Consider the following 8,224-nt stretch of genomic DNA (forward strand, 5'->3'; position numbering starts at 1 on the left):
GTTTTTCTTGAAATATTAATGTTTATTGCATGTAACATTATATTTAAAATAGTTTTTCTTGAAATATTAATGTTTATTGCATGTAACATTATATTTAAAATAGTTTTTCTTGAAATATTAATGTTTATTGCATGTAACATTATATTTAAAATAGTTTTTCTTGAAATATTAATGTTTATTGCATGTAACATTATATTTAAAATAGTTTTTCTTGAAATATTAATGTTTATTGCATGTAACATTATATTTAAAATAGTTTTTCTTGAAATATTAATGTTTATTGCATGTAACATTATATTTAAAATAGTTTTTCTTGAAATATTAATGTTTATTGCATGTAACATTATATTTAAAATAGTTTTTCTTGAAATATTAATGTTTATTGCATGTAACATTATATTTAAAATAGTTTTTCTTGAAATATTAATGTTTATTGCATGTAACATTATATTTAAAATAGTTTTTCTTGAAATATTAATGTTTATTGCATGTAACATTATATTTAAAATAGTTTTTCTTGAAATATTAATGTTTATTGCATGTAACATTATATTTAAAATAGTTTTTCTTGAAATATTAATGTTTATTGCATGTAACATTATATTTAAAATAGTTTTTCTTGAAATATTAATGTTTATTGCATGTAACATTATATTTAAAATAGTTTTTCTTGAAATATTAATGTTTATTGCATGTAACATTATATTTAAAATAGTTTTTCTTGAAATATTAATGTTTATTGCATGTAACATTATATTTAAAATAGTTTTTCTTGAAATATTAATGTTTATTGCATGTAACATTATATTTAAAATTGTTTTTCTTGAAATATTAATGTTTATTGCATGTAACATTATATTTAAAATAGTTTTTCTTGAAATATTAATGTTTATTGCATGTAACATTATTATACTTAAAATCCTTTTTTTTTCTTTTCCTACTAATAGAGTATTAAACTTCATTGTTGGCTTTGTAATCATTATAACTATATAGCTAGAAAGTAATAGAATCATAATAAAATAATATCTGTGCTATTTTAGGGAAAACCCCCATTGGCCTTGGTATGTTTACTACAGGAGGGGAGTGCCTGGCGGGGGGCTATTGTAAGGCATTATTTCTGAACCTTCCTACTTCTACTAGTAAGTTATTATCTTGCCAGGATCTGAAATGGATGCTATTTCTCCAGGACTGGTGTAGCCAAATATCCTTGATTTAGTCTTGCTCAATCCAGTGCTGTAGTTATTCTCTATGTGGGGTAGACACTCTTATTAAAGTTATTTTTGAGATCTTTTTTATAATAAATTAACTACATAAATGTGTTGTTGTGGATGTTTGCTGACCAACTGCTTTCTCTCTTGCTTTTATTATTTTGCTCCTCTCTACCCTTTCTTCCCTTCCTCCCTCTCTGATCATCCTCACTTTCTAGTCTTACTTTCTTCTCTCCCAGCTTGTAGTGGGTTAGTCTTTAACTTGGTCTTCTTCAGCTTAGCTTTTCTGATTTTTCATATTTTCCTACCTATTTCCCTTTTTACCTGCTTTAATCCTTCATTTATGCATTTATTCTACATTTTAATTAATAGCAAGTATCACTGTTATCCAAGTCAACCTGGAAAAGAACTTCAGAATTGTTGCTGAGTTAATTCTTCCCTTTGTACTAAGAATCAAAACTTTGGGATCAACTCTGGATTCAAATGCTAGTTCTGATTTTCCAACTGTTCTTTATGCTGCCAGTGGAAATAGGGCTCTTCCACACAGTCAACATAAAAGCAAGGGAGGATGAGGGGTAGTGGTAAGATTCATTGAAGTGGAAGCAAACACAAAGGACTGTTTCCAGATGCTCAGAGACTGTGACTCATCCACTGCCAGGTTCTCCAACTCTGTCCTGTTATGCAAGAAGTCCAGCCTTGTCTTCACCAAGCCCAGAAGAAGGGCCGGGATCCAGAAATGTTATGCTGTTGGCCTGGCACTGGCAGGGTGTAGTTCGGTTCATTCCATGCCAAAACTTAGTCCAGCTCAGTCTCTGTCCCCATCCGGCTAGCTTAGTCTCTGTTCCCATGGCTCAGTGGATAGAGTGTCAGCCTGCGGACTAAAGGGTCCCAGGTGGTTCGATTCCCAAGGGCACATGCCTGGATTGTGGGCTTGATCCCCCTCAATAGGAGGTGTGCAAGAGGCAGCCAATCAATGATTCTCATCATTGATGTTTCTATCTCTCTATCCCTCTCCCTTCCTCTCTGAAATCAATAAAAATATATTTTTCATAAAAATCGTTTTTCTTGAAATAAAATTTTTAAAAAGCAATTTCAGTTGCTACCCCCTCAAATGATAGGTCCACCCCCCACTCAGGGTCCTCATCTTCATCCTTAAGCCCCTCTCCCCAAAGCCCTCTTCCATGGCACCAGTTGATCCACTTAATCCCAAATCTATCCAACATCCCACACCCCTCCCAGGCTTTACAGTTCAGCATAGAAGCTCATCCCTCCATGCCTTTACCTGCTGCCCATCTCAGGTTTCAACTACCCATCTCTGGGGCAGATCCTCTAGGATTCAACCCAATGTTCACTAGCTATCATGAGCAAAAAGCAAGACAGCCCATATGGTAGAAGCTATTTCTCATCTTCTGAGTCCTGTTTTTGCCCTCTGTTTCAGATAGGCACATCGAATTTGTGAATAAACAAAGAAAGCACATACTTGAGAACACAAATATCAGCCCAGAGGTGGAAACCCAGGAGAACACTGGGGAGTGAGCCTGCAGTGAGGCCGTGGGGCAGCTGACAGCAGCCAGGATCCTTACTGCACCGGAGAGTGATGGCCGATGGCTTTTTAAGGGATTGTTACAATAAACAGGCTGTCAGGCTGTGCGATCCTGTTCCTCAAAGTGAAGTGAAAGTGCACATGGAATTACAACAGTGCTGGCGGTTAGTGCTGCTTCAGTGCTGTCCTTCCCGGCCTCTCAACTTCAGCAGGTTTCCGCTTGTGGGGACCCTTATTTAACCCACCATTAAAACAACTTCCAAATGCTCAATCTTCCTGTATAAGCAATGCTGGTCCTGTAGTTGAACTGCTATATGCTCTCCCGGCATTGTTTGCATTGGGGGTTCTCATTGCCTCTAACTCCCTCCGGCACTTGCAATGTTAGTCATCATGGCGCCTGGACCCACTTGACGGAAATGACCTAGTACCTTCTTCACGGAAGTGTGGATCACAAGTGGTTCTCATTGGCCAAGGCTTCCTTAAGGCGGGAGGAGCAATAGACTCTCCAACAGTGCAATCATATTTGGGATTGAATCCGCAAGGACAAGGCCATGGACCATCTACTGGAATTTGTGGCTATTGCCCTCCTTAGTCTCATAGAGGAAACTGTGGCTACTACTCTCGCCAGGTGCATAGAAGCTGTGGCTACTACTCTCCTTAGGCCCATAGAGGGAACTGTGGCTACTACTCTCGCCAGGCGCATAGAAGCTGTGGCTACTACTCTCGCCACGTGGCGCATAGAAGAAACTGTGGCTACTACTCTCGCCAGGCGCATAGAAGAAACTGTGGCTACTACTCTCGCCAGGCGCATAGAAGCTGTGGCTACTACTCTCTCCGGGGGGCGCATAGAAACTGTGGCTACTACTCTCTCCGGGCGCATAGAAGCTGTGGCTACTACTCTCGCCAGGCGCATAGAAGCTGTGGCTACTACTCTCGCCAGGCGCATAGAAGAAACTGTGGCTACTACTCTCGCCAGGCGCATAGAAGCTGTGGCTACTACTACTTCTGCTGCTCTCTCTAGGCACATATGGACTTTGGTAAGAGCTGAATTAATAGCAAGAGGAACTGAGCAAGCCGTGAGCATCTTAGACCCATGGGCACCAGGTGTAATTGAGATTATTCTGAGATTTGTGCTTGGCAAGATAATTTCAGCTGCATTTAACCTGTAGATCGTGAAATTTTTAGAAAACATCATATTTCTTTAGAAGATAATACTTCGCCAACTAGAAAAAGTAATTGTGCCTTAATTTCTGTTTATGAATCCTGCTTGTGTCTACACAATCCTTGTGAATTCTTAAAAGTTAAGCTGGCATTTTTTATGAGCTTTTGTGGGACATTAACAGAGGAGACTGCTGCTTCATTACTAAATATAATTCCCATACATTACACTAATCATCTTAGAAAGACAAACAGATTCCTATCTTGGCTGCCTGGACCAATTCCTCAACTGCAGTTACAAAAACAACTGGTGTGAAATTTTCATTCTGGACTATGTTTTCATCTTCATATTAACTCCACCTTAAGGCTGAGAGGATAAAGGATTGCCCAACAAGAATGTGGTCTCCGGGCTGGTTCTGTGGTGACTTCCTTCTCATTTTGAGGTGAGTCTCTGGCCTGGGCTCTGAGCTGGGGAAGGGTCCCCATCTAGAGGGAAACCATGAGGAGCCAGGAGGACATCTCCCTGGGGCAGGGGGGTTTAGGGCAGCGGTTCTCAACCTGTGGGTCGCGACCCCTTTGGGGGTCAAATGACCCTTTCACAGGGATCGCCTAAGACCATCGGAAAACACATATATAATTACATATTGTTTACAGTAGCAAAATTACAGTTATGAAGTAGCAACGAAAATAATTATATGGGTGAGGGCCACCGCAACATGAGGAACTGTATTAAAGGGTCGCTGACGTAGCAACGAAAATAATTATATGGGTGAGGGCCACCACAACATGAGGAACTATATTAAAGGGTCGCGGCATTAGGAAGGTTGAGAACCACTGGTTTAGGGGATGGGGAGGTTTTAGAGCTGAAATTCTGGAGTGGAATCCTGAGGAGACTTTGAAAACCTCTTGCCTTAGCATGAAGAACAGGAGAGGGCGCTGTAAGTACAGATCACAGGGGCTGATCGAGGGCATTTCCGGATTTGAGGGGAAGATTCAACAAAATGGCAGCCAAAGGAAATCAACGCAGTGAATCAGCCCCAGCGAGCGGCCTTTGGGGCAGGAAGTCTTCAAGGCCTTGCTGGCCTTTCTCAGTGGTTAGGGCCTCTGCACCGAAGGGTCGTGGGTTTGATTCCCAGTCAAGGGTTTACTCCCGCCCCTGGTTAGGTATGTGAGGGAGGCAACCAGTCAATGTGTCTCTCTCACATCAATTTTTCTCTATATCTATCTATCTCTCTCTCTCCCTCCCTCCTTCCTTTCCATTGTCTCAGAAGAAGTAATGGAAGGAATATCCTCAGTCACATCAATGTTTCTCCCTATCTCTCTCTCTCTCTCTCTCTCTCTCTCTCTCCCCCTCCCTCCTTCCTTTCCATTGTCTCAGAAGAAGTAATGGAAGAAATATCCTCAGGAGAGAATTAACCAAAAAAGGGGGGGCAGGGGACAAATTATGGTAGAGACAGAGGGAAGATGAAGCTCCATGCTGCAGAGAATCCCTCAGACATTTAAACACAGACCTTGGTTGGGGAAGGGTGTGAACTTGAACAAGCCCCTATGCCATCTAAAGGAGCCTGTTAGTCCTACAGTTTAAACAGCATGGGATATGGTTGAGGCCTCTGTTTGTATTAAGAAATAAAAGTGTGGACAAGCAGTCCAACCCCGGTAAGATAATTCCTCAGCTCGAGAGTTACCACCCTTCTCCAGAGTAGTGGCCCTTTCTTCATCCTCTTCCCTCCTTTCTTCTTGTCCTCTCCCCCTCTTTTCTGTATTCCTCTAGGCTCTGCCCATCTTGGGCCTCCACACCACCCCCTTCCCACCTCTCCATTTTCTAGATTTTTCTGGGCTCCCCACACTCCATGTCTCCCTGGTCCTCTATCCCCCTCCACCACACCCCTCCTTCTGAATGTTTTCTACATTCTTCTGCCTTCAGAACACTCCAAGGTCTTCCCACCCTCCATCCCTCACCCTGCCTCCTTACCTCTTCCAGGCTCCTTTTCAGCCTCCATACGGGCCTCAGTTAGTTTCACTTACAGATCTTGGCATCTTGCTAACTTGAAAGCAGGGCTGAAGGACATCTTGAAGCTTGGAGGTTCACATTAGCTTTCCTATACACAACCGGAGATGCCACAACTACCCAACCTGTACCTGGCTTTGAGATCAACTGCGTACCTCTCAGTCTTGTGGCAGCTGGACATGGAAACCCTTCTCTGGCTCTGGAAACTGCGTGGGACGTTTCTTGTGCTCACCCCAACCTTATTGGCTGCTCTTTCCGCAACAGTCAGCAACGCACTTCTGCACAATAACCTTGTTTCCGCACAACTCCTTCCTGTTTTGAAATGACCAACACCCTCAGCTCAGAACTTCCCTCTCCACAGAGTCCTAATGTCATTTCCCCATTCCTGCTCACTCTGGATTTCTAGCCCCAGCTGCAATTGAATCTCCCTCTTCACCGTATTCCCTGTCCCTTGTCCCCTGTCGGCCTGTCCAATGAGCCTTACTCCTCAACCTGTACCCCTGAAATTTGTGCCTGTGCCCCTGAAATTTGGTCCTGTGCCCCTGAAATTTGTGCCTGTGTCCCTTCATGTAATTCGACACATACAGACATATTCAGGCATAAACACAGTTACACATGAATAATCACATACATACACAGCCCCTGAAATTTGTGCCTGTGTCCCTTTGTGTAATTCGACACATACAGACATATTCAGGCATAAACACAGTTACACATACATATGAATAATCACATACATACACATGTGTACACAGACACACATATACACAGACATATAGACACTCACAATTACACATACATACATATAATTGTGGTAGGCACTTAGACATGAGCAGAGCAAGGACAATAGGTCAGGTATGGAAGGTCACCTGGGAGGAAATCCCTGGGTGCCTGACAACAAGAAAAACTGGGAAAACAAGGATCTTGCCCCCAGGGTAACCTTTTCTCCCCTAGCATATTGCTGGTCATGCAGTTCAGACCCTTCCCTGACCCTTCCTCCCCTGGCATGCCGCTGGTCATGCTGTAGACCCCCTAAAGGGGGAACGAAAAAGGAGCCGGATAAGAGCCCTTAAGCAATAAGCCCCCAGGACAATGAGGTTCTGATTTACATGAAATATATCTAGGCCTCAGTTGTGTTTCAGCTCTAGGCCCAGAAAAGCAGCAAAACCTGGCAAGCAATACCATGGCAGGCATTAGGATCAGTGCATTGTCTAATGACCCTGACACTGACCAATCAGTAGAGACCACAGCCATGAAAGGGCACACCTGAAAAGCTAATGAATTTTCTATTGAGATCCGCCCATGGGATCTCCCCTATAATCTCCTCCCTTAAACACCCTGAGAAGGGAGGACCTAACACAGCTCTCTGTATGGGGAGCATGCCCACGCCTTTCCTCCTCCCCCGCTCCCCCCAGGCACGTTTTCCCCTTGCATCTCTTTCTCCTAAGTTCCACCCACGGGCCCTTCTTTGCCTCTGTAACCTGTTTTCTGAGCCCATTTCTTCTACAGATCAGGATCACTTCTACCTGTGACTTTCTCTAAATACACGTTCTCTTATAGTTTGAGTCTTGGCTCTGAATTCTTTCTTAGCCAGAACTCAAGTACCAAGGTTTGGTCTGACTCCACTGATCTAAAACTTGGTGCCATTTCGCCACCAACATAATCACACACACAATCACATGCACACACACAGCCCAGAGGGCTCTCCCCCTAAGCTCTTGATACATTCCATCAAAGACACTTCCCTCTGGGCTTTGATGTGTGTGGGAGGCAAACAGTCGATGTATCTCTCTCACATCAATGTTTTTCTCTCTTTTCTCTCTCTCTTTTCTCTGTTATTCCTCTTTCTTACTAACTCCCTTTAAACCTGATCATGCGTTGGTGCCCTCACAACCTCCCATCTCACCTCTGCCCAGAACCCTATCCTTCCTTATCACCACTCACTGCCACTTCTAATTTCCAAAGTAGCTGATTCCCCCCGCCCCACCTCCTGCCCCAAAGTACCTGATAGTTGTCTTTAAAGTACTTACACAATATAGTGAATGCTTTTGGTTCCCTGTGCAGTTCCTCATTCATCCCCACAGATACTTCTGCAGCATAGATTTCCCTCAGCTGAGCCAATGTCTTTTCCCCAGGTGGTTGCCCCACACCCACTCCTGAGAGCAGCCAGCAGCCAGGGACTGCCTGGCACATGGCTCTGGAGTGGCACAAAGTGAGATGACTCTGGGTTGCAGTGTGTGCTCCAGAACCCCATGGTCAGGCTGCAGTAGGTTCCGTCCCAAGTCATACCTGACCCTTGCTGTGTGC

The 8,224-nt window shown here is 43.2% G+C and overlaps 1 long non-coding RNA gene across 1 annotated transcript in view; it reads right to left on the reverse strand.

Annotated features, from left to right (window-relative positions):
* LOC106726519 overlaps window positions 1-6,181 on the reverse strand; it is a 22,526-nt gene extending 16,345 nt beyond the window's left edge. Inside the window, exon 1 of the long non-coding RNA XR_001362591.1 lies at window positions 5,882-6,181. This is a non-coding gene — a long non-coding RNA (uncharacterized LOC106726519). The remainder of the gene's footprint in view (window positions 1-5,881) is intronic.
* Window positions 6,182-8,224: the final 2,043 nt, after the last annotated feature.

The sequence above is a fragment of the Myotis brandtii genome, unplaced genomic scaffold (assembly GCF_000412655.1).
Source record: "Myotis brandtii unplaced genomic scaffold, ASM41265v1 scaffold277, whole genome shotgun sequence".
Taxonomy (NCBI): domain Eukaryota; kingdom Metazoa; phylum Chordata; class Mammalia; order Chiroptera; family Vespertilionidae; genus Myotis; species Myotis brandtii.